Genomic DNA, 26,010 nt, shown 5'->3' with positions numbered 1-26,010 from the left:
CATTCACTAACTCACATCAGTAGCATTTTACATTCGCTTTGAAGTCAGTTTGCACAGGTGGAAGTGATTACACAAAGATACAGGTAGTTAAAAATTTCCCTAAAATGACATTAAAAACCATCTGATGCCAGTAATCTTTGTGCTCTGGGTTGTAGCACCAAGCCTATTTTGAATACATGACATCTTACTGACTTCATCTCTTCAAGAAGCCTAAATAATGTTTTATATTCAAGGGTTCATTATTCAAAATCAGAGGATTTCTAGCTCCCTCTCAAACACCCTCTTCCCCATCTCCAACATCAGGGGTGGCCATGGGTGCCACAAATGACACAGGCAACCTCTGTGTGTGGCATATGGCAGGCGGCAGTGGGCACAACAGCAGACGGGGAGGGAAGCATGAAGCAGAGCATCAGATCAGGCAGACAACACAAGGCAGGAGCAGAATGCGGAGCAGTAGCTTGGGCAGGGAGCACAGGGCATGGAGCAGAAAACAGAGCAGCAAATCATGCTGGGGAAAGAGATCAGCGTGCCACTCAGGGCAAGTACATGGCTAATTTGTGGCATACCTGTCAAAAAAGCTTGGCTCCCACTATCCTACACAATCCAAAGTTTTCAAAAATGCAGAATTAAAGTTAAATAGTTGGGAAAATTCTTCTTAGCAAGCTTTTGGGGACAAACACCCTCTGTCAGGCTGTGGAAACGTCTGCAGATGTTTCCTCAGCCTGATGAAGGGTGTTTGTGCCTGAAAGTTTGCTAAGAAGAATTTTTCAAACTATTTGAGTTGGTGTAATAAAAGATTCACATTCCTGGGCTACTGGATCTGTGGGGAGGGGTAGGTCTGGGGAGTGGGGGAAGGGCTGGTGGGTCCAGGTGGGTCTGCAGGAGGGCTTGTCCCATCTGGGGAGGTGGGGAGACTAAAATAGCCTGGTCATGTGCTGGGGGGGAGGGGCGGGGAAGGAGGGAGAAGGATAAGAAAAGCATAGTCTTGGGCCTGGGGCAGGCAGTTAGCCTTTTCCAGCCCTGGGGCTGTGCTAGAAACATGCAGGTATTTACTAGACTAGAGGGCCATTTTTAGGGCCATTCAAGCTCTTGTGAATGCCTGCACACCCAACCATTTAGATCAATCTAATCTTGGTTAGATAACATTTGAATATACATCCAGGTAGCACAGCTGGTCTTCCACAAGAGGCAAAACAGCCACTAAACTGCCTATCGGGGATATACCTTAGATGCAGTACTCTGCTCCAAAAAGCACCTTATAAGACCTATAGTTATGTCAACATGGCGATGACCGAAGCAACTGTAGGAGCTATAGACTAGGCCTGTGTGAGATGGGGAGTATTCAGTTCGGATTCAGCTGATTTGGAGGACAATGATTCAATCTGGAGATTCAGAGCACTGTTGTGAATCTATTTGGCTGAACTGGCTTTGGAAGATTCGGCGCTGATTCAGAGAGGTTTGGAGATTTGGCCATCGATTATCATGGGGAATCACTGAAATACCCATAACTTTGTCATTTTGGGCTGATTTAGCTGAAAATTGCAGGGATGGTGGCCATGAAGCCTGCCAGATTTCAAGGAGATAGGTGTAGAGGTTTTTGGGAAACTGCACCTCAAAGTGCTGACACGCAAAACTTGTGACCTGTATGACTGTGTGTGTGTGTTAAGGCACAGCAGGATGAAAACTGCAGGCATGGTAGCCCCTGCTGAGGCCATGAGACCTGCCAAGTTTCAAGGAGATAGGTGCAGGGGTTTCTGGGAAACTGTACCTCAAGTAAAACACAGCTCGTGATGTGTGACTTTGCATGTGTGTTAAAGCACAGCGAGATGAAACCAGCAGGGATGGTAGCCTGTAACAGGGGGCCTTCCCGGTGCTCAGGCAGAAACAGCTCACAAAAGAGACAGAAAGGCTGCAAACAAATTTGTGTGTTGTTTCTACATCCCTCCCCCAGAGCCCTGTGAATGGAAGGGGACTCAGGGAAAGATCAGTCACTGGCTAGCTATAGATGTCAGTCTTTCCCCTCCGTTCCTCCTCCCTCTTCTCAGTTTCTGTTCCCCTGAAAGACTGCCTTCCAAATCTCCAAATCTTTTTCTGAACCTCTTCTGAATTGATCTGGCAGCTCCGAATTGATTCAGAGGTTATTTTTGGTCTCCCGATTCAGATTTGGTGAGTCAGTCTCTGAATCGGGTCAAATCTTCTCCAAATCGAATTGGTGATCAAAGCTTTGCACACCCCTACTGTAGAGTCCCTGAACCAGCCTGGAGCTATCAGTACCCAAATTAACCAGTTACGTAGCTGTGCTAGCACAGAGCTCAGCATGGAGCACTTGCCCAGGTCCTGAGGTGGGTTTGCAGCTTGTGCTGAGCTAATGGTAAGATGCATCATTAGAAATTTCTAAGCTATCTGGTCAAGAGATAACTAATTGTGTCTCCAGATATTCCTACACAGGCCATAATGACTCCACTGTACTTTTATCCTCAGGAACCTTTATTATTTCTTACAGCAGGCTATGCCTCAAAGCCTTCTCTGAAGATTAAATGACTGTCACTGCAGCTATTTCTGGGGCAGCAGAACAGTCTAATCACCAAAAACAAGGACTTTCCTAGAGAAAATATTAAGGGAAGTGAAGGTAATCTTGACATTACTTTTAGTAACTTTAGCACCTTACAGGGATGTTGTAATTATTAGTGTACCCAGACCCAGGAGGCACCAGTCGCTAAGCTGAGGGGCTGGTCCCTTGCACACTCTGCAGTGGACCCGGAAGTGGACTGGAAGTGCTTCTGGTCCACTTACAGATCCAGTGCTGAGCGTGCTGGGGACTCTCCCGCACTCCTGTGGGACGCTCCATCCGCCCCACCATCTCAGCGTTCATGAACTGCCTGGTACCTTGAGGTATGTAGAAAATACATTTAAACCTGTGTCTATGTCCAAAGCATCGAACCTCTCTGAATTGATTCAAAGGGTTCAGATTCGACTGGGAGAGATTAAAGGGTCTCCTGATTTGATTCGGATTTGGAGATTTGGCTGCTGAATTGAGTGAAATCTCCACCAATCGAATCAGAGACCGAAGCTTTGCACAGCCCTAGAAATTATCCCCAGGCTAACCCAAGAAAGAAAGTCACAGTAAAACAGAAATCCAAACAGGGTAAGATGTATAAATACCGAGCTGGAGAACCAAACACCCTTCATTCTCCCCAGTGATACCACTATACAATAGCCACATCCACAATTTGGTTGCCAATTAAACTTATTTTAAAAATGCATTCAAATTTTGCACCGCATGATGCTATACCTAGGTAGTTCACACTAGCATCTCTCTTCCCTCTGTCCTTCACATTGTCAAGCATACACATTTCCTCATTGTTATCATAAAGAGAGCAGCTTCGCTAGCTTTGTATTTGTTTTCAACCTTAATAAAATTCCTAACCTCATTTAGATGAAAAATTCAGTTATCCATTTCTGTAGCATATTTATCCTGTGAATTGTATGAATTAGAGCTCATATGCATATTGTCCAGGTGTTATCATGCTTATGTGATAAAAGCACATGCTTTTATAGCAAGCACTGAAAACAAATGAGCTGTTAGATTTGTAACAAATGCCAGGATGATGTTTTAACAGATTAAAAACACACGACATCATTATGCCATACCGACTAAAATCCACGATTCCAATATTGTGTCAGAATGCTTTAGGAGGTTATACAGCAGATAGGCAAAAAAGCAGGGTGACGCAGGGAGAAATTCTGCCTGAAAAACTTGCAATGAATGCCATTTGTGTGATCAGGCAGAATAGAATATTGAATATAAATGAGAAGGCAATTTTTTTTAAATGACTGTTAAATCCCAGGCATTTGGTACAAAAAATGCAGCTTCAATTTCAGAAACTTTGATTCTCTACTAGTTAGCATATGTTGATTCATATTACACATTTAGGGACATACTCTGTATAGATACAAGCACAAGGTTACTGCTGGAATCATAAATCAACGGCAGGATCTGGCCCTCAGTTTAATCCCAGTAAGAAGCATTTCAGTTAGATCTGGACTTTAATTACGGCTGGACTAACAGCAACAACTGTGTTTTGGAAAGCAGCATGTTATGTACTTTGATTGCTTCAGTTACAGAAAGATAAGAAAAACACTGAAGTACAGCTCTATTTATAAACACTAAAAAAAAATCAATTTTTGTCATGTTACCTCAAACATTTGGGTTAATGTCACATGGAAACCAGGGCTCACTAATTCATCATGAAGTATAATTGTAAACTCAGTCTTGTCTTCACAGCAGATTTAAGAAGATACAGAAGGCAGACATGCTAAACCAGAAACCAAACAGGAAATGTTAGTGAAACGTGTCAGGACAGGTAAAACTCCCATGATTTAATTTAGATTGTTATGAAAGGCGTACAAGAAGCATATGAAACTGTCAGGAAAAAAGAAAGAAAATAAGCAAAATGAAAATATACTTGCTCTGCAACTCCATCAAAACCCTTTAAGAGGTTTCCAATGGGAAAAAACATTATGAATTAACAACAGCAGCTTGTTTCCAGCAAGCATCATACCTTTTGTAACCACCATTTATAGGTCTTAATATCAACTTAGCTTACTAATTAGTCTGTAAGAGAGTTTTCATTTTTTTCTGCCAATAGTATATATGATGAAATATTGTTCGTACAAATCTTTGGTGACAAAATACCAAAATATTAAATGTATGAATGCACTGTAGGTAAAAAATCAGCATTCACCAAACAGGCGTCCATATGGCTTACATTTTCTTCCATATTTTTACTGTATCTCTTTGGAGATTTAATTATATGTTTCATTTTGGCTAGTTCCAAAATCTCAAAGCTTTCACAAAGCAAGTTTCATGAGAGATGCTTCAGGGGATGTATGGTTTCCATTGCAGCATTCTGCGAGACTAAACCAATAACAATAATAATTTATCTGATTGAAGGGGAAACTACCTACCATGAATTTTTCAAAATGAGCTTTCAGTGTAAAATGATATTTAGTGGCTCTTTATGCTCCAGCAAGTTTTGTCATGCAGCTGTTGTGTGCCTGCTTTCTGGATGAAACTAAATCAAATCACTTAGAAGAAACCAAGTACTAGTAATACTACTTATCCTGTTCTTCTCTGTATTTCCAGAATATTTCTACCTATAAAAAGGGTAATAGTTAAGGGGAGAAGGGAAGGAGAGTTAAGGCAGTGACTCATCCAATGTGAGGCTTCCTAAAGTTTACACAGCTGCTGCCTGAACTCACCCCTTCCTACCAGAGAAGCCATCTTGAGATCCAGATGCAAAATGTAAACCTTAATGAAGCCAGAGCTCATTTTCCATTGTTGTATGATGAACCTCACTCATCCCTTTCGTACTCGTTACTCTTTCGGGAAGAAAAGCCAAGCAGTAAGATCTGGCCCCAGATACCATGCTGAATTTTCTCTAAGTAATATTATGCAGTAAATTCCATTGCAGTCCTAGATTTGGCTCTAAAATTTCAGCAAAAAAGTTTTCAAACTCTGGTAACTGAAGTTTAATTCAAGTTTAGTCACTGAAATAAATGACCTGTTTTCCATAGTTGCTGAACACCCACAAGATCACATGAACTTCTAGCAACCCACTTATTTAGAAGCCTGCATATGGAATTTAGTTGCTAAATTTTAGGCACCCAAGTAGAGACTTCCTATTTTTCTGTGCTATAAAACTGAGTAAACTTCCTTTGCGTTCGTCTATGCATATAGGCACAATGACCAGAACCACGAACTGGAATGTCCTCCAGAGTAATGTACTTCAAGGGCTGCTAATTCTTCACACTCGCAGTGTGTGAGTCTGTGTCTGTAAGGTGTCAGTTTACACAGACCATAAAAATATGAATTACAAAGCTCAATACTTTATTTTTAACTTGAACCTTTGAGCAGTAGTTTTCAAGAGCATCAGCTTGTATATCTACTTGACTGAAGAACTGGTATTTTTATATTACAGCATTTTGTATTAATGCAAACAAATGACACACTCTGAATGCAATACTTAAGGAGCTATTTCCTGAGAAGAAAAAAAAGAATGCTTCCCAAAGTACTTGATGGCTCCTTTTCTTCTCAGTTCCTGATCTCCCCTCTACCTCCTCTCCATGTCTGGCTCTAAATTTCTTTGAATTAAAATCTATCTTCAAAAAAGACATGACTTAATATATCTTTTTAACCTATTCAATCTGATACAATGGCAGAGAGAAAGACTAAACTATTCTATACATCTGCTCCCACAGCTGAAGGAGACCTGCCAGTTACAATGAGCTTTAGCAGTCACATTGTTATCTATACTGAACATATTTTTGTTTTGTTCATTCAGGTCAGGAGTCAGCAACCTATAGCCTGCAGAGGGGCCCGATCCAGCCTGCCAAGGTCAGATCCATCACAGAGTAGCTGTGTCATGGAGCTCCGCCGTCATTCCCATCTCTTCCCAGCACTTCCCTCTCATGTGGAGCCTGCTGTTCTGTGGTGTCTGTGCTTATCCCTGCTGCAGAGGGGTCAGGTATCTGGAGGAGGGGGACAGCAAGGATGGGGCAGGGGCAGAGACATGTAGCCCCATAAGAATGGCAAGGTCACAAACAATGGCTCACGTTGGCAAAAGATTGCCAGCCCCTGATTTAGAGTTTGCTGAACCATTTACCATCACTAACAATTTTTCTGGCTTCAAATAGAGTTCATGTGTAGTGGCTTGGTTTTTGGTTGTAGCCAAAAGGTAGGCAAGGTTCTTTGGGTAGATCTGATACCTTTTATTAGAACACCTTAGTTGGAAAAACCTTCTTTGCAAGCTTTAATGCACAAGCACACTTCTGCAGGCACAGGGAGTCTCTGCAGCAGAGACTCAATGACAGAGACTCCCTATGCTGGAAGAAGGGTGCTTGTGCCTTACAAAGAACATTTTTCCAACTACTCAGTTGGTCTAATTCTACCCAAAGAACCTTGCCTACCTGTGTAGTGGCTTAGAAGATGGGGTGCCTTAATGAGGAATGGTTTCCAACTTTTTTAGGTCAAAGATCGCTTTTGGAATTTAAAAGGAACTGAAGATCTACGCTTTCCCTCACCCCAGCAGGTAGGTCTGTGGGGAGAGGAAGGGGAAAAGGAAAGTGCCATGGGGGGGCGGGGGGGCAAATCAAGGCCCCAGCCCAAGCCCCATTCCCTCCCTCACTGCTGGGGTCTCAATCTGTGCCCCCACAATGGCAGTAAGGGAGAGGCAGGCCCTGCACAGTTGGGGCAGGGAATGACGTTGCAAGCAGGTCATCCAGGGGGCACCAGGGGGGAGGGCACACAACCTGGGACAGCATGGAGGGGAGCATGCCCCCAGATCTGCCCATGGGGTCGGAAGGGTTGTGGGCTGTGGGCTGGGGCCAGAGTGGTGCTGTGCTGTTCCTGTCTGGGCTGTGCTCAGGCTGGGCGGCTGCAGTGGTGACGCTGGGAGTGGGGCTACAAAGGGGGCTGTAGCCCCCCAACCCCACTCCCAGCACCACTACCAAGGCCAAGCACGGTGCAGGCCAGGCCCAGTGGGAACAGCCCAGCACAGCCTTCCAGCCTGCAGCTAAAGCCTGTCCTCCCCCATGCCCACCAGTCCCCGGCCCCCATGTCCTCGGCGGGGAGGGGGAGGAAGGGGCAAGCTGTGCTGGGCTGTTCCCTCCAGGCCTGGCCCACACTGTGCTCGGGGGGGGAGTTGGAACCAGGGGCTGGTGGGGCTACGCAGCCACCCAGTCTGAGCCCCATGCGCTCAGCTCCCACAGACCAGGATCAACTCCAAGAGGCTCCAGGATCTACCAGTCAATCCCAATCAACCAATTAGTGACCAGTGACTTGGTGCATGGGCATCAAAGTTCCAACCAGCAGGCCAGATGCAGCCCACGGAGCCCTATCAGCTGAATCATGAATCTCAGACTACAACACACAGGAGGCTGAGGCCAGCAGACTCTGTACACAGTGCACAGGGTTGTATCTGGCATGAGCTGAATTCAGGTGCCCACATGGAGCTGATCTGCAGGCCCAGTCCAACCCACAAATCAACCCTGAGCTACTCATTCAGACTGTGGATGAGCACCACACTACTCATCTGGACATCCCTGACCTACAGTTTATCCAACAAGAAATTATACACCGATATCATACTGATCAGTAGGGCTGTGTGAAATTTCAACGCTGTTTCAACTCATTTCGAGCTCAAAACAGTGAGATTGAAATGAAACGAAGGGCTTCGGTACAGCCTTGAAATGAAACAAGGGCAGTCGAAACATTTCGAAAGTTTCAAAATGTTGAGTTTCGAAGCTCAAGCTGGGCTTGCTTGCAGGGAAGAAGAAAGTAAGGAGAGGGATGGGGAAGATGGGGGGAAGGACTGCTCTCATACTGACTCTGTGTTGCTGGCCAGTGACTGTCATCCTTCCCTGAGGTCCCTTCCAAACCCAGTGCTTTGGGGGAGGGATGGAAAACAAGCACACAGTACACTTCACGAGTTTTCTTGTCGTCAGCCTGAGGTGCAGTTTCCCAGAAACCCCTGCACCTATCTTCTTGAAACATGGAAGGCTTCAGGCCTCAGCACGGGCTACCATGCCTGCAGTTTTCACCCTGCTGTGACTTAACACACGAGGCATAAGTTTTGCTTGTCAGCAGCTTGAGGTGCATTTTCCCAGAAACTCCCACACTTATCTTCTTGAAACTTGGCAAGCTTCATGGCCTCAGAAGGAGCTACCATTCTGGCCAGTTTCACCTCAATCAGGCAAGAAATGACAATTTTAAAGGCAGTTTCATCTTTTTCCATTATAGCCTATGGGTGAAACATCAAAACAGAGTAAGTCTCGATGAAAGGAAATGGAACAGCGCTTCGAAATGAAACCAGAAACAAAACTGTCCCATCAAAACCGAAGTCAAAACATAACAGTGCTGTTTTGCACAGCCCTACTGACCAGCTCCATGTGTCACAACCTGTTTGAGGAACACCAGTGCAACAGTTGTTTAGCGTGTAACATTATACAGTCACATATGACAGGAAATAGAGGGTAATGTTTCTTTAAGGTTAGGGCCAAGGTTTCTCGCAGACTTCACCAAAGTTAACATCAACCCCCTGCTTCTTTTATATCATCACTAAGGGGAATAAGAAATTTTAGCATATTCAGAGCACGTACAATGCTTGAAGTAATTCTTCCCTTTCTTCGTCTTTTCTTGAAGATAACAGTACAAAAAAGATTATGCTACACAGAATCATAGGGTTGGAAGGGACCTCATGAGTCATGTGGTCCAAGCCCCTGCACAAATTCTGGCAAGCTACTCCTAAATTATCCGTTACCAATGCTTACCCAGCCTCCACTCCTCAACCTTTCTTCATACAGCTTGCCTTCCAGCCTTTTGATAATTTTTCTCTCACCTTTGGACTTCTTTATATCATTCTTAAAATGCACAGTCCAGAACTGCATACACTACTCTAGACTGGGGGAGGGCAACCTTTTTGGAAGGCACAAATTAACCCTGCACCCCGCTACAAGTGCCACTTTGATCCCTTTCCCTTACCAGGGAACGCTGTGCTTTCTACTCTCTTCCCTGTGCTCCCTTCCTGATATGATGCTCTGTTTTCTGCTCCCATGTCTTTCTCCCCCTGTGGTGCCAGTCCCCTCCTGAATCTGTAGCATGCCACCCACCGAGACTGCTGGTGCCACTTGTGGCACCTGTTCTGCAGGTTAACCACCCCTCTTCTGGGGAAGACCTAATTAGTGCTGAATAGAGTGGTACTGTCATCTCTTGTATTGCACCTAATACTTCAGTTGATGCAGCCCAAAATTATATTTGCTTCTTTTGACACTGCATCATACTGCCAACTCATGCTGAGCGTGTGATCCACCAAACCCCCCACATCCTTCTCAACATGCTTTAAGTTACAGGATGTTCACCAACAGAAGTAATACAATAAACCAACCACCAGGAACTCTCTTTTAATATGAGAATGCACAGTGCCCATTACAAAGGATTCTTGATCATGATCTGAATCTTTTTATACTACTGTAGCATAAATACCATTTACTCAGATACTGGTGAGAACCTCACAACTCTAGCAAGGGGAGATAAGGTTAGAGTCAATGTATAGTTTCCTATGAGTACAGTCAGACACTTTGCTTTTAATGGGACAAGTCACATATTTTATGGTCAAATAAACTAAAAAATATATTAAAAACAATAATTTTTCAGTTGGTACTTTCATAGTAAGATGACTTTCATCATAATGTAATTTAAATTGAGATTATTTTCCTGTGTGAAATGGAAGATACTGGAATAATATTATTCTGGTAAATCAGGTCACACAATAACAATTGGAAATTAAAATATTAAGGTGGGTACTCTAGTATAATAGCTTTTTCAACAGTTGACTATATTAAGGAAAGTTAATGTTCCACTATTTAAAGCCTATTATAATGAAGTAAATATTGTACATTGTAATATTTTGTTCTAAAGCTGCTCTGTACCAGACCCAGGATTAAATCCACTGTTCATCTGCAGTATCAATCCATGACTGCAGAAAAACTGATGCAATATAAGCAAGAAAAGCTAATCTAACAATATTTATATTCACTTTTCAGAGCAGAAACACTTTAAAAGTAAACACATACACAAAACCTTGCATCAAGCTATCAGGGATTCTTTCATGTGTTTGCTTTTCTGCTAGTAATGCAGCAATAGACACTTAGGACATAACTCTAACAGTATGCAGTAATAGTATTGATCACATTTGGCTGTATCATAATGTAGCAGGCTGTTTCTTTGCTTACTGGATCTTTGACAGTTACTAGAAAAGGAGCAGGCAAAATATGGCCCATGGGCCAGATGTGGCATGCTGGACAATTTCATCCAGCCTGCAATTTCATCCCATCCATCAATTAATTGTACCCCGCCCGGCCTGCGCACCTCGCTCCCACCCTTGTGTGCAGAAGGGCCCGGCCTAGCCAGCACGCAGCTTCCAGGAGGGGCTGCTGCTGCCACTGGTGTACCTGCCAGGGGACTGGCTCAGCGTCCCTGGCATCCCGAGGCTCCTCCTCATCTCCCTGCTGCAGCAATTGCTCCAACCATCAGATAGAGCTGGGCAGAAGCCTGGAGCCCAGTGCCCACATGCAGCGGGGTGGCTGGAGCTCGGCTGGGCAGGGTGTGGGTGTGTACGGCGCTTGTGGGCTGGGGGGATGGGCACTCCCTATATACATTCCCTTCCTCACCACCAGCGGCAGCAGCAGGTGGCAGGCCCCTGGCATGGTCATAGCCTGCATAGGTGCTGCCACCTGGTAGCGCACAACTCCAACCAGAACTGCACGTGGTGGCAAGGAGCAGAGCCAGGCTGGCCCACCTCTATCACAGACTCCCCATGGTGCACATATAGCTCCTGGCACTTGCTCACCAATGGGAGGAAGCCCCACACAATGAAGCTGACTTCCTGCTGCCACATGCTTGGACTGTTTTGGTTTTCAGGGGGTGGGGCTCCCTGACACTTCCAGATGAGTCCCAGGACCTGCACATGGAGGCAGGGAGAGGGGAAGTCAGCCAGCTTCATCATATGGGACTTCTCCCTGGTGGCACACGAGTGCTGGGAGCTACATGTGTGCTGTGGGGAGCCCTGCATGATAGAGAGGGGTCAGTCTGGCTTTGCTCCTTGCTGTCACATGCAGCTCTGGCTGGAGCGGTGCACTACCAGATGGCTGCACCTTCATGGGCCACAAGCACCCTGAGGGCCCACCACTGGATTCTGCTGCTGCCACTGGCAGCAGGGGCTATGTACCATGGGGAGGAATGTATGGGAGACACCCCACACCCTCACCCTCCCTCACACCCCACAAACTCCACATACCCACACCCTGCCCCGATAACCCTCTCACATATACACCCCCCTGCAACACTCACAGCCTGCCATACACAGTCACATCCCTTCACAAGCCCTACACCCCAACGCATACACACCCCACCATGCACACACACAGACCCCCAACCACACCCCACACACTCCCCCCCAGTGCAATGTACAAGAGCAAAACTATTTTTGAGCTACACACATCATGGCAAAAATATTTTTTGTAATAAAATTAAAACATGTTATAGTAAGTGTTTGACTTTTAGTATATGATTTGATTTTTTTCTGGTTCCAAGATGGCAACCTTCCCCCCTGCCACACACACGCACACACAAAAGTACTTCCAGCACCCCCAAAAAAGTTGTGGACTCTCCATCCTTGGAGGTTTTTAAGATCCAGCTAGACAAAGCCTTGACTGACATGATCTAGTTGGGGATGGTCCTGCTTTGGGCAGGGGATTGGACTAAATGACCTCCTGAGGTCCCCTCTAACCCTAATTTTCTATGACTCATTGTTTTCATCCTGTTGCTACCAGAAATTGCTTTCTTTGCGTTATTAGTAATATAAATTTCAGTCCATTGGTTCTTGTTTCTCTCTATATATTCAATCCATTCTTTGATGGCATACAATAGATATGGTATTTTACCATCTCATTATCAGCATCTTTTATTATCTTAGACATTGTCTTCACTTTAATTAAATGCCTATTTTTCATTAAACTGTACTTTGATCTCTGACTTTTAGTTTACAGTTCTGTTGCTTGAATTTTTCCTTAGAAACTGTGCGCTGCAGAGTGACTGATTAATTAAGATAGGTATTTCAGCCGAATACACAGAACAGAAGATGCTGTCAACTAGCTAGTTATGAAGAAAAACAGCTTTCTACAGAAGTATAACAATGTTCAACTGTTCTGGTGGCAGCAGTGTTAAGATACCTTACTATTTGTAGTTTTTGAACCTAAAGACATTTTACACTAGGAAACTTGAAAAGTAATTCTTTAAACTAGGCCAAGCTTTCTTAATTGTCTACTGCAGGGGCGTATGATTAAAGAAGTATTAAGGGTGAGTACTTGCCTTCAGCTCAACTGGTTGAAGTTCATCCACTTAGTCTAAGCCATTTGAAATTCAACTGGTTGCAACCTATATAAGTGTGCAAAGTGCTGTCTGCATATTCTGCAGATGCTTGCAATACTAAAAGCACTTATCCAAGGGGACCCAGAGCATGTATCTCAGCATGCTTTGTCTGCCTGGATATGGGTAACAGTAGCGAAAAGCACAGGTCAATGCCGGCTGGTTGTTGCCCCAAGAAACCATGCCCCCTCACTTACTCAAAACACCCGCTTCCTCCCTCCCAGCTGTTAAGTAGAACAGGTCTGATGTTTTTTGAAGCTGGGGCTCCAGCAGAGGAAGGAGAACTTTGGCTGCAACTGCTAGCTAGGCTGCAAGTACAGGCTTTGAAGAGCTGTACTTGCAGCCTAGCTGCCATGGAGGGAGGAGAGGAGGAATCTTCAGAGTCCCATTTAGCCTCATAGTTGGAAAATTCTCCCAAAAATTCAGCCTAATTTCCCTTCTTGCAACTTAAGACCAATAACCCTCGTCCTTGTCCTTTGGTTCTCTGTGGCCAAAAAGCCCCCAGTTTCACTCTGTCAGAGATGGGCTTAAATTTCTGAGTTTTGTTTGACAAACTCATTAGAGAAAAGCTGGATAATTTTTTGAAATGGTGGAAGATTTATGAAATAAATGAACACAGGAAAATATGTCCATTTTAGTCAAATGTGGCATAATCGGTATTCTTTTGAAAGAACAGTGCCGTTTTACACATTTTGCTCTGATAAAAAATGTATTACCCTTGCAAAAAAAATTAGCCACAACACTGATAAAATTGCATTTAATAGGAGAAGCCAGAGAAAGAGTAAAAAGCAGCACAGATATAAAACGTGTGACAAACTCATTCGGGACTAAAGGTTAGACGAGGGTCTCTGGCCTTTGGCATGGGCAGTATGCAGAGGCCCCACTTTGGGGTTTGTGCTGCTTATGGCACACAGGTTGGACCTGGCATTGCACAAGGTCATGTGACATGACCCAATCCTGACTCAGGCTTGGGCTAGTGCAGGTGCTGCATGCAGCACATGGCCCAGATTGACCCCTATGCCGTGAGCAGCGCCAGTGGCACCAAGTCCAGTTCAGATCTGCACACAGCTTGCATGGCTGGTCTGAGACCAGCAGGCCAAATCATGTGGTTTCACAGGCTGGATCTGCCCTGTGGGCTGTATGTTTGACACCCCTGAAGTAAAACATAGGAAACCTGGTAAATCTACTTTATGGGCATTTTTACACATGAAAGTGCCACAGCACCTGGCGCTGTGACGCTTGCAGTTGTATAAGTGGCGAAGTGTGCATCAGAGCTGAGAAAATGGTGGTGGCGCACTTTTGAACTAAAATGCATTGGAGGTGCTTTAGTTCAAAAGTGCACTGCCACAATTTTCTACACGTTGATGCACATTTCGCCACTTATACAACTGCATGCAGTGCAGTGCAGTGCAGTGCAGCTTGCCTCAGCTTGTGTGCAGCGTATCTCCAGCGCATCGCGGGACAAAAAAGTATGTGTATAAATGCCCTGTAGTTCCACATGACATGGGCCAGAAAGAGCCAAAGGAATATCCAAAATATACTGGTTTCAGGAATTATTTATTCCAACTGAGACCACAGCTCATACTACTGAGTATTTGATGGCCTAATTTTAAAGGAGACGAGCAATAAGGAGTATAGAAACATAAATAGCATGACTAGAATGACGCTGGATCCTATTAGTTCATACCCGAGTGAGGAAAAAGGATTTTATTGTGTTTGTCTCCTTTCTCCCTTAAATCTATTATCTAACACCAGCAGTTCCCAAACTCTGACAGATTGAGTACCACCAATTTACAATGATACAACCTTAAGTACCACCAGCAAATTTTTCAGTTGAACCTTAAGAATCACCAGAAATTTATGTCATATAAAGTAATTATAATAAATCTGCTAGCACGTACCACTGACAGGTTGTCTGTGTACCATTGGTGGTACCTGTACTGCAGACTGGGAGCTCCTGAAACCTGTTCTGAAACTATTCTTGGAAAAAAAGTCTCAGACAACCATTAATAGCACATTCTATTACCTAACATCCTTCAGTGTTTCACCCACATTCCTTAGTAGTTTTTCCAATTGCCTAATAGCCTCCAGTTCACCATTAAAACTTTTTATGACAGGTTTCACACACATTAGTCTGATCATTATTATTCATTGTACAACTACAGATCATTGTAAATATACTCTACACCTCTCATTTATTGGCATGCCTCTGCCCCGCCTTTAATCTCATGTTGCCTAGATGTCCATCCCTTTGTAAGTAATACATTATTTCTTCCCCATCTGCTAAAATTGTTTCTTTAAATCTTTGCCTGTGGGTCTCTCAGATGAGAACTTGAGACCCAATATCTTGTCTTCTCTGTGTGGACATCAAAATCCTGTGACATTTTTCATAGAAGTAGGAATTCGCCCTTGTGTCCTCAGTTAACATTCTACCTCTCTGAGTAGCTAGGCCAAGAGTCTTTTTTCTCAGAGATGAATGTATGCAGAGCAGTGTTTTAAGTACAAACAGTTCGTGAAGCAATTTGGGATCCTTTGGGTAGAAGGGGCTACAGTATGAACGCACAGGACCAGTCATCATAATTTTAATCCATTGGTTCTCACTCTTCTTTGCACCAGAACCCATTTGTAAACATTGATGGCCAGTCCTGACCCAGTAAATAGTTTAAGAAGAAAACATCCCCCCAGCCCTGCCAGTGCCCCTCATTTCTGACCTACTGCTCTCCTCCCCCAGTGTATGGGGCTGGGGGAGCATTTGTCTCCCCAGATTTGTGCGCCTCGCAGTGGGCACAGGGCTGAAGCCTGACCAGGCCAGCATGGGCAGGAGCCACTGCTATGGCCCATTAGGTGGATCCCAGTGCAGGAGGGTGGAGTGAGGCACTGACTCATTGCTGCTGCTGCCACCACCATGGATCACACGCCAGTTGTGGTGCCAGCAATACGAGGAGTAACAGACATGTGAGGCCCACACTTTACCCCAGAGTGGGGATGTTAGCAGCATCAGCAGCAGTGGCAGTGGTGGCTGTGCCATGGTGGCAGGGTACAGCCATGGTCCAGCGCACAATGGTTGGCGATGGGAGAAGCGGAGGGCAGCGTGGGCCCCCTGTCTGTTATTTCTCATGCTGCTGGGTTCATGGCTGGTGCAAGGTTCATGGTGGTGGCAGCAGCAGCCAAGAGCCGGTGCCCCGCTTCACCCTCCCACACTGGGACCCACCCACTGGGCCACAGAGGCAGCTCCTGTATGTGCTGGTCCAGCCAAGCTGCAGCCCTGCACCTGATGTGGATGCACAAAGTTGGGGGGGCATGTGCCCCCCCACCATGTCACCTGTGCCCCCACCCCTCCTGGATGCAACATCTATGCCCCTCCCCACCCCATAGGTTTACCTGTGGGGAACTGTGCAAACTACTCTCCACCCTGACTGACTGCCACATGCACGTGAGTGTGCACATACACGTGGTGCCCCTGCTTGATCACCATCTTTATGCTCCCCCTGGCCCCAAGCAGCCCCTTGTAGGCTAGAGCTCTGCCAGCCTGCAAGGAGAAACCCGCCATTTCCTGCGTTTTTCTGTGATTGTTTGTGACCCTTTGAAATATTCTTGCAACCCACTTTTGGGTCGTGACCCATCAGTTGAGAAATGCTGCTCTAATCCTTTTCGTTGTTTTTGTTGCCATTCATTGTTTTTGTTTTTGCTTTTTTTGTCTGGGCCTCTTGACCCAGTCAATACTGGAAAGACCAAAACTGTCTGCTGTACTCAGAGAAGATTTTATAATGTGGCTTTATTCTTTCCCTGGATCCACACATGCAAGGTCTATATATACACCTCAAAATAGCCTTTTGTTGTAGCACCACTTTGTATGTGTTTTTAACTTGTTATCCACAATCACTTATACCCTTTCATCTTTCACAAAAACTACACAGTTTTTGGAGTATAGGGAGAAAGAAAATTACTTCATTTCTTTGTCTTCTCTTCCACCAAAATATAAAAGTTGTTTAATTTAGTCATACAGGGTTCAGCAAAAACAACCCCCCCCCCCCACAAAATGCATCATTCTCTGCCCACTAACTTCACCTCCCCCATCAATTTAATACTAGGGAATTATGTACATACAAAACCATATAGTTTTATAGATATCAGTAGCAAATCCAGGAAATCCTAAAAACCTTGCTTACTAAAAAAAAAAATGCAAAAATAAATCTGCCCCGATTGATACAACTTCATGCCCAAAAAAATGGCAAGACGTAAAGCATAGAATATAATTAAAATTGTAGATGTGTGGAATAGGCTATTTTCACTGGTTGAGGATGATCTGAGGATGATCTAATATAACACATATGACTTTGCACATTCTTTCAACTGCCTTTATGCCAGCTGAACAAAAGAAACAGCTCCCAGACAGGGCTACATGCTTTAAGGTTACATAATTAGTACTTTTTCTGTATGTTGCTTTATAAAATAATGCATTCAAATAGCTGTTATACAAATACACTAATAGTTTCAGGGAAACACAAAGCCAAATGTTTTCATAAAATGCTACAAACACCATTGTTACCTTATGACACTTTATCTCCCTGGAGCCTGGTTATGGAATTTTCTTACAGGAAACATTTTATGCAATGAAAGTGCAGTGCATTTGTTTCCTTGGTAACAAACCCTTTCAACCTTCGTTGCTCAGAATCTTAAGCAAAAGAAAACTCTGTAATTAGGCCCAAGGTCTAGCTATTTTAAGAAAGCAAGATGTTAAAACACAACAATTGTATTAGCAATAAAACACAATGAAAATGCACTGAGCTCAATTATTGAAGTAATAAACACATTAATTAAAACAATAAATCTATTGCGTCAAGCACAGAAAATTAAAGGAATTTGGTTGATTTCAACATAGCTATAATGTTCACCAGGAAAAAAATCACTCTCAAATGAAAAAAACAATGTAAACATAATAAAGAAAAGATATATGAATCAAGTAACATTTATTCATTTGGAAGTCTTCAAAACATTGAACCATACCATCAGTGCTCTTTTATTAATATACTCAATAAACTAACAACCATTTTGCAATATAGAAAATAATGGGGAAAATACATCCATTATCATGAAGTCCCATTTGCCTTATTTTCACTATATTTAAGGTTCAATTATGTAATACAGTTGTAACATCAAAGCAAGTACTTAAGTCAATTAGCACCTACATTTCTTCCAATAAAACACTGTGTTGCATAGGATTGTTAAACTATACAATTTAAGCATTTAAACTGAATACTCATGTTAGCAAGGTTGATCAAGAGCTCTGATTTTTTTCTGTTCTCAGATCATTACTTGCTTTGGTCTTGCCTCTCTGAGAGCTACTCAGATTAAAGCACCCACAGTATATCGTGTATCAGAATTCCCCTGCTTCAAAATGGCACTTTAACTAAAACTCATTTGATTAATGGTTAATTAGCACACTCCAGCAGACTTGATTAATCAAATCAACTTTGATGCACTGTAATTCAGAGCAGCCTCCTGGCACATTTACAGGCACCCTAAGAGCAAAGGACTGAATACTAATATTGACAGCCTGGCATGCTGTAATCTACCTGATTCCTGAAATTCCTCTTGAACACTACAGGTGATGATGACCCTCCTTCCTTTTGATAGGTCTTATTCTCCCAGTAATCAAGCTTATTTTCTTCTGCTAATTTTGTCTGTTACCCCTGGGAATTTCTCCCCTCTCCAATTTCACAGCTTTACCCACTGTTCTTACTCATCATCATGCTTAACTTGCCTTCTCAGACCTGATGAAGAATGCCTTGCATTTGCAAGCTTGTCTCATTTTATTCAAATCATGTAGTTTTATTCAATAAATGAGATGACCCCAAAAAATCCTTGCCTCACACAAAATTGGGACTGGTTTCTTCAGATTAAGAGATCTGAATGCTCAATGCCATTAACATGAATACTCATGCCACTTTCGTTGTCATTTCTTAAAAGCATCTTTGAAACTATTTTTATTCAAATGCATGATGCTGAATTTCATGTTTTATTACAAAACATGCTGAAGTCATTGATAGTACCCATTAGCTTGTGTATCAAAATTAGCCATCAAATGGGAGGCGTTTAAGTGAGGAAGGCAGTTTCCATGCTGAAATGGGAATATGGAGACTCTACAGTGGCTCCCAGGGGCTGATTCTTTCCTAAAGGACATGGATGACGACAGAATCTGATGCTCAGCCAATTGGCAGCAATTTTTTTTTTTTTTTTTAAACCAAAAGTGGCATGAATTTCTTGGGGACTGTTTTCAGGTAATTTATATAATAATTAGTGTAAACGCCATTAGACAGATGTTGTATATGCCTGTGCAAACTATACAGGACATATACTAAAGTGTATATAAATATATCAAGCGCTGAAGTATGCAGAAATGGTTCTGGATTCACAATACTGGAGCCAGAGCAAGGAGATTTAACAGAATGAGGCAAAATTGAAAGGGAAATCTACAGGGTTGAGAAGAATAACTAAAACCACTGAATATACTTAGTGATGAAGAACTGCTTGGTTTGGGTGAAAACATGTCAACTAATTTAACCTTATCTGAGAAACAGTTCTATATTAAATTCCATGATGTTAACTGCCCCCCACCCCACCCCGGGCCCCCAAAGACTGATATAGTAGAGATCTGAATGTTTATAGTTTTCTATCAAATTCTTTTATGCCTGTCCTGTAGAAGCATGTAAAACTGGTGTGTATGTATTCATGTGCCAAAAAAAAATCTTTGAATGGAAAATATTTAGTAGTGTTTAGACTCTTTCTCTTTTTCTGTCTCTTTATCTGGCATTAGTTGACTTGGTGTTGATAGTATTTCTTTTCCCTGTACAAATATTTGAAAGGGGTAAGATTTATTCGATATCCATAAAGACTTTTTGATTGAAATGTACATTATTGTAATATTGTTTCAATAATAATTTGGTGATTACATAAAAAGAAATGCATACAATGACACTTTGGAGTTTAATCAGATGTCTGAGTCAAAGGTAAATAATAGCACAGGAAGACAGCTTTTCCTCTTCCTTATACAAATCTTGGCAACCCAGTGACCAATCAGACTGGCTGGTTTCAGTATTTTGTGAACTAAGCTAGGTCTTCTGGTCAATACTAAATGGACAATAATTTTGATAATGATAATATTGTGCTTGTTCAAATATTGGCAGTTATGAATTGCCATTGATGTTGGGAATTCCTATAAGAAGATAAGACACAGTTGCTGTATAGAAAGACTATTAAAAATAGGGAGTGCAGCATAGAGTATCTCCTGCCAGACATTCCTGAATTACACAGTAATAGAGGAAAGGCTGCAGGCACTAACATTTCCCTAGAGTAATATTGGAATAAATTTCCCTACTCATTAACCATTGCCCTGATAGTACTTCATACCTTGGGATCATAGGAAAAATATAAAAATGCTGCACTTCAACCTATTATAAGAAATGAGACACTTGAAACCATTTAGGACCCTGTGAATATTAAGACACTTAGATTAACAAGTCCCACTAATTTTAAGCTGGACTCATATTCCTCAATCGTATCTGTTATTTAAAACTTCCCATTCTTTGACCTCTCTTTCCCAAATTCAGCAAAGCACTGCAGCACTGCTAATGAAATTTAAGCATGTGTTTAAGGTAGGGGTGGGCAAAATGTGGCCCAGGGCCCAGATGCAGCCCACAAGGCTGCAATTTAGAAAATGAATATTTATCTGCCCCTGGCTGCCTGTCATGTGGCCCTCGATGGCTTGCCAAAAATCAGTAAGCGGCCCTCCGTCCAAAATAAGTGCCCGCCCCGGTTTAAGGACACTGGCAAAAGTGATGTTTTGTCATGCAATAAGCCACTGCCAGATGTGTATGGCTGATCACATGAAAAATGAAGGTGCTCTAAAGTGAAACTGCTTCATTAATTTCTGTTAGTGTGTGCTGGGAACAAGGTTGGGCTGAAGCAGCCCAGCTCCGTCCCCAGTGCTATCTTCAGGATGGGAGGGGGGAAGGGAGAGGAGGAAGCTCTGTTTGGGGTTTTCCCAGCCTGCACTGGGGGGTGGGGCAGATGGATTGGAGCCCCCCTGGAGGGAGGGGAGCTCCTTTCCACCTGCTCCCTCACTCCAGTGCAGACTGGGCAAACCCCAGAACAGACCTTTCTCCCTTGCCTTCTACCCCACTCCCATCCTAAGACAGCACTAGAGCTGGGAGAGGGGGGTGGCTCAAAGAGAAAAGGCTGCAGACTTGCAGCCTCTCTTGCTGGATCAGCTTCAAAGTGGAGCTCGATCCCCCACGCTTCCAACACAGCAGTGAATCCTTGTTGTGTCAGGAGGGTTGATCTAACTCATGGCACTTTCTGTGAAGCACCATGAGTTAGATGGGGAGCTGCATTTCTGTCAGTGCTCTAAGTGCTTTAATGCACATAATTATTGTGCCTAAAAGTGCACATGTGCTAAATCAGAATTCCTTTTCCTAATCGGAGAAAAATCACACTCACATTCTAAAATAGAAATCTGAAAGCCTGGTTTAAGAATTCTGTGAATTATGTATGCAACAAACCAAAGATGATGGTTTGTTATGGGGCCCCTACTTCTGCAGTCTAGAGAAGAGTGAGTCTGAATTGTCTCTTGTGAAAATGTTGTATCCTTAATTCTTAATTATAACCTCAATTTTTTTTACCCAAATGGTCAGAAACTACTTTAGATGAGGAATATTGCGTTATCATGTACAAAAGATGAACATATAAATCACTTTCCTTTTCAGCATCCACTGTCTTCCACTATATGACACAGGATACTGGGCAAGATGGACCTATGGTCTGATCCAGTAAATGGTAGTTCTTATATTATATACCTGTGCAGCTAGACTGTTTATGTGAGAGAAAGGGAGAGTTGAGTGACTATGTTGTAATGTTACCTTCATGGAAACCCTGCTTTTATAGTTAACCTGGAAAGATTGAGAGAAGTTTACTTCTTAGTCTATTAATTAGAGATGAGACAGACAATCAGATGCAGTATCTATGAGCTGAAGTGGCTATCTGCAAGACAGACATGTCTTGCCTCACTTTTCACTTTCTGACTGAAGCTGGATACATCTTCTATCCCCTTTAGACCATAAAGTTGCAAGAGTAAGTTTCATGAATCATCCTGAAGCAAGGCAGAAGGAAACAGAGAGAGTCTATGCAAGTGAATATCTGTCATCACGTGAGAGTAGAAGAAGAATGGAATATAGCTGCAGATTTACATGAATGAGGCAAGCCTGGATATTAACAGGAAATACACCATTTTAAATGGCAACAAAGATAAACCAAGTTAGCCAACTTTCCAACCATTAGAAGTAGGGATTTAAAAAGTGTCATTTTCTGTTCCTGTTAAAATCCCTGTCAGAAGAATAAGTTATCAGAATCTTAATGGCTTCTGTATATAGCAAGACAAAGTAGTTTGCTGAAAAATGGTGACCTTTCCAAATGTCAAAGTGTGATTGGCTGGCCATTATATGTTTCCCATCCCCATGTGCAATCTCAGTGCCAGGAAAGGAGAATGTGAAATGGCAAACCATCTGAAATACAAATTAATGGCAATATAAGCCACTCCTTTCCCCCAGAAGAGAAAGCTAGATAATAAATTCTGGTTTTTTCTTCCTACAAGAAGTAAATGAACACAACAAAAAGTACCACAAAGCCTGATCTCAGGGCAATTACAGAATGACAAACAAATCACCTACCCTTCCACCTAAGGATGCCCTGTTTAGAAACTCAAACTCCCATTGGCCATTAAAAAAAATAACAATTGTGTAGTTCTACAATTTGCAGAGAGGAAAACTACTTGCCCAGATGCAATGTTCTGTCACAGTGAATATTTACCCAGAAAAAGGTAATGCAAAATTATTTAGTGTTGAATGATAGAAAGGTGGCCTGCTCCACTGGAGTTCCATTCTCCATTAGATAATGTCACAGCATTTTCATTAACATTTGGGATGACTCGCTTATGTCAAACAAAACATTCAAACCGCCTGACAACTTGACTGGTCAACAACTACAACTTATACACATCAAAGATCAGACCTTGAGAGAAATAATCCCAGCTGCTCTGCTTCTGGCTTTCAAACAGCCCCCTTACCTTGTCCAACTCATTGGCAGAAGCAAACTGTCCACTGCCCAGCACGGCCTTGCCCTGGCAAAAATGCTTAACCTGTCAGCATATCTCCACTCCACTGCTATCAACACCCTGCGCTCATAACAAAGCCATCAGAATTCATGGTTCACATACACGCCTTTCCCAAATTGTGATATACCTGATCCAATGCACCATGAACCCTCATGACAACTACGTGGGTACAACCAAACAGCACCTATTCATCAGAATTGTGTTCACTCTAACAGAAAAAATATAAAGGACAGAAACACTTACACCATTAGGAGTCTATTTCTCATAGAACAACCACTCTCTCTCCGATTTCACTATGCTCATGCTCAAGTGAAATTTACCTTACACCTTTAAAAGTCAAGCTTGGGAACAAAAATTCACAAGCTGACTGGACACCAAGGACTAAAAAGCGATATTGGATTGATGGCACATTATATTTTACCTTACTTCTGAATTCTTTCCATGCCCGAATGGTGAAAATGACCCTCCTCCTTTTTGTAGCCCTGGTCTTCCGGTACTCAGCTTCTCTTCTGCTAATTGTATGTCTGCTACCCCTGGGAATTTCTCTCACCCCTCCCACTACTGTTCTGTATTATGCTGTGTCCTAGTTCTTCTGATCAGACCTGAGGAAGAATGTTTTACATTTGAAAACTTGTCTAACTCTATCCCACCTACACAACTGGTCCAATAAAAGATATCACCATGCTTGCCTCTCACATAGGTTAGGTACGGATGTTCAAAAAGCCCAAGGCAGATTCGGTGAAACTTACAAGGGTTTCTGTAAGTGGCGCAGTTTAGTTCAGGTGCGAGCAGAATACATGTTTGGTTGGGGGCAGGGGGAGGAAGGGTCAGCTGGGTACTTGGGCTCAGCAGCTGAGTGTAGGACGAGTGGTAGTTCACCTCCCTGTGAAGAGGGGCTAGCGAGAGGCTTCAAAGGTGCCTGGGATGCGGGTGGAGAGTGACCTAACATGAATCGATAAGGGCTCTGGTACAGAAGATTCCCCAGTCTAACCTAAATTAATTACGTTTCAGTGCACATTGATCCAGGTCTACCTTAGACCAGGTTCTGCAATTTTTAAACTAATTTGTGCATGCCAAACTTCTGTACTATTATGGGTTTAGACTGGTTTCCCAGCACTTACACCAGTAAAAGTGTAATGTCTGTACCTGGCCATAATTTCTGGACCATCGCGGTTACAATACCACTCTTACACTACTAATTATAGTATTACCATTTATTGGCTCAGGTTAATTTGTCAGGGATCTTTCTCTTTGGCAGTGTATGACCGTGGTTGCTTCTTTTCTTCCAGGCCTAGGTGCATGAAAATAAAGTGTAAGGCAAAAACTAAACCATTGGTATACAAAGCACTTAAGGAAAAATAAATTTAATATTAACAATTTACTGTACTAAAGTATGAAAATGAGGGAAAGTAAAGCTGGTTTCTCTCTCACTCTTATAGGACCTGTGTCAAAACAATGAATCTGAAGATACCCAAATTTGAGGGTGTTAAAAAACAGAACCTGGACCTGCAGCCACAAATATTTGTAATACTTATAATAGGTTGTACGGAAATCCCTGAACTTTGGAATATGGACTCTTGGATCAGAATTTTAGTTTTCTTTAATTTTGTTATGTGGGAATATTATTGCTTTGTTATTATAATTTAGTGGGTGTGACACATTAAATATTCAAAATGGGTCCAAAAGGTTTCTGAATCAAACGGAACATATTTTTTATTCTTGAGAAGCAGAGATGTTTTAACATTATCTGGAAATGTGATCCAGTTAATAGATTCTGCTAATGCTACAGAAACAAACAGTTTAAATGACATTTATGCTAATTAAAATGGTAACATATATAGATTCATGTTTGTCTAAATTGTACATGACTAAAATTCTACTAAGGGTGTTTCTATTGACATTAACAAGCCTGAGAGCTTTATTAATCTCACAACAGTCCCTCAATAGAATTTCAATCTGACATCAATACTTCAGCTAATTTTGGTTAAATAGCATGTATTCTTCTCCTCTGACCAGACTTTAAAACTAAAGCAAATGGCTTACTGTCTCAATGTTCAGCTTCATTTAAGGATCAGTACCTATTTCTCAAAGAAACATAGCATCCACAGTTCCAATTCACTTCATAATATTTGGAGGTCCAGTCTATATGCAAACAAGCCTAGTTTCTGTTCCAAATACCAACATCCCCTTGTTTATGCCACATTTTCAAATGAGAGCTACCCTTGCTCTCAGTACAGGTTTCCCTTGTTTTATTCAGGTTCTGTATGTGCAAATTCGCTCTTATGCAATGACCTTTTTTATACCAAAAATTCGTTATACATGAGATAAATTCGTTCTTATGCGATCGGTGTGATGGAAGCCCACAGTCAGCTGCTTTGTGCAGCACACTGTGGGAGTGATGCACACCAAAATATAGTCTCCTGTGTGCATCTGTGCTCCTCGCTCATTGTCTGCGACACATTTCTGTAGTTGTCATCCCCATTATGGTAACATTCACCACCACCCTGTGCTCGTGTGTACTGTCTGCTGTTGGTAAGTACTAGGGCTGTGCAAAGTTTTGGTAGCTGATTTGATTTGGAGGAGATTTGACCTGATTCGGGGACTGAATCTCTGAATCCAAATCGAATTGGGAGACCAAGTAAAAGCTCCGAATTGATTCAAACCATCCAAATGGATTTGGATTCGGAGATTCGGCCATAGACTAAAAGGCAGCTGATAGCTGCCTCCAGCTGGTAAGTCTGTTGGGGTTGGGGAAGGGAGGAATTGGGGCTGGGACTGGGACAGGGACAAGCTGCCCAGCTGGTGTGGGGGGGCAAGTTACTTGGGACGAGGAGTGAGGGGAGCAGGATGTGGGCAC

General features: G+C 42.8%; 1 protein-coding gene and 1 long non-coding RNA gene across 4 annotated transcripts in view; one reads left to right on the top strand and one right to left on the bottom strand.

The window, feature by feature from the left end:
* Positions 1–26,010, bottom strand: part of PDE4B (phosphodiesterase 4B) — a 388,611-nt gene that overhangs the window by 150,060 nt on the left and 212,541 nt on the right. The window lies entirely within an intron of this gene.
* Positions 6,456–24,607, top strand: LOC149863553 (uncharacterized). The gene is made up of 3 exons (XR_016442712.1): positions 6,456–6,527; positions 7,029–7,091; positions 24,593–24,607. It is a non-coding gene; the product is annotated as an uncharacterized LOC149863553 (long non-coding RNA).

This window comes from Crocodylus siamensis, chromosome 5, assembly GCF_052110815.1.
Source record: "Crocodylus siamensis isolate JL-2025a chromosome 5, ASM5211081v1, whole genome shotgun sequence".
Classification (NCBI taxonomy): domain Eukaryota; kingdom Metazoa; phylum Chordata; order Crocodylia; family Crocodylidae; genus Crocodylus; species Crocodylus siamensis.
Note: the sequence above shows the minus strand (reverse complement) of the source record. Positions and strands in the feature narration are given on the sequence as shown.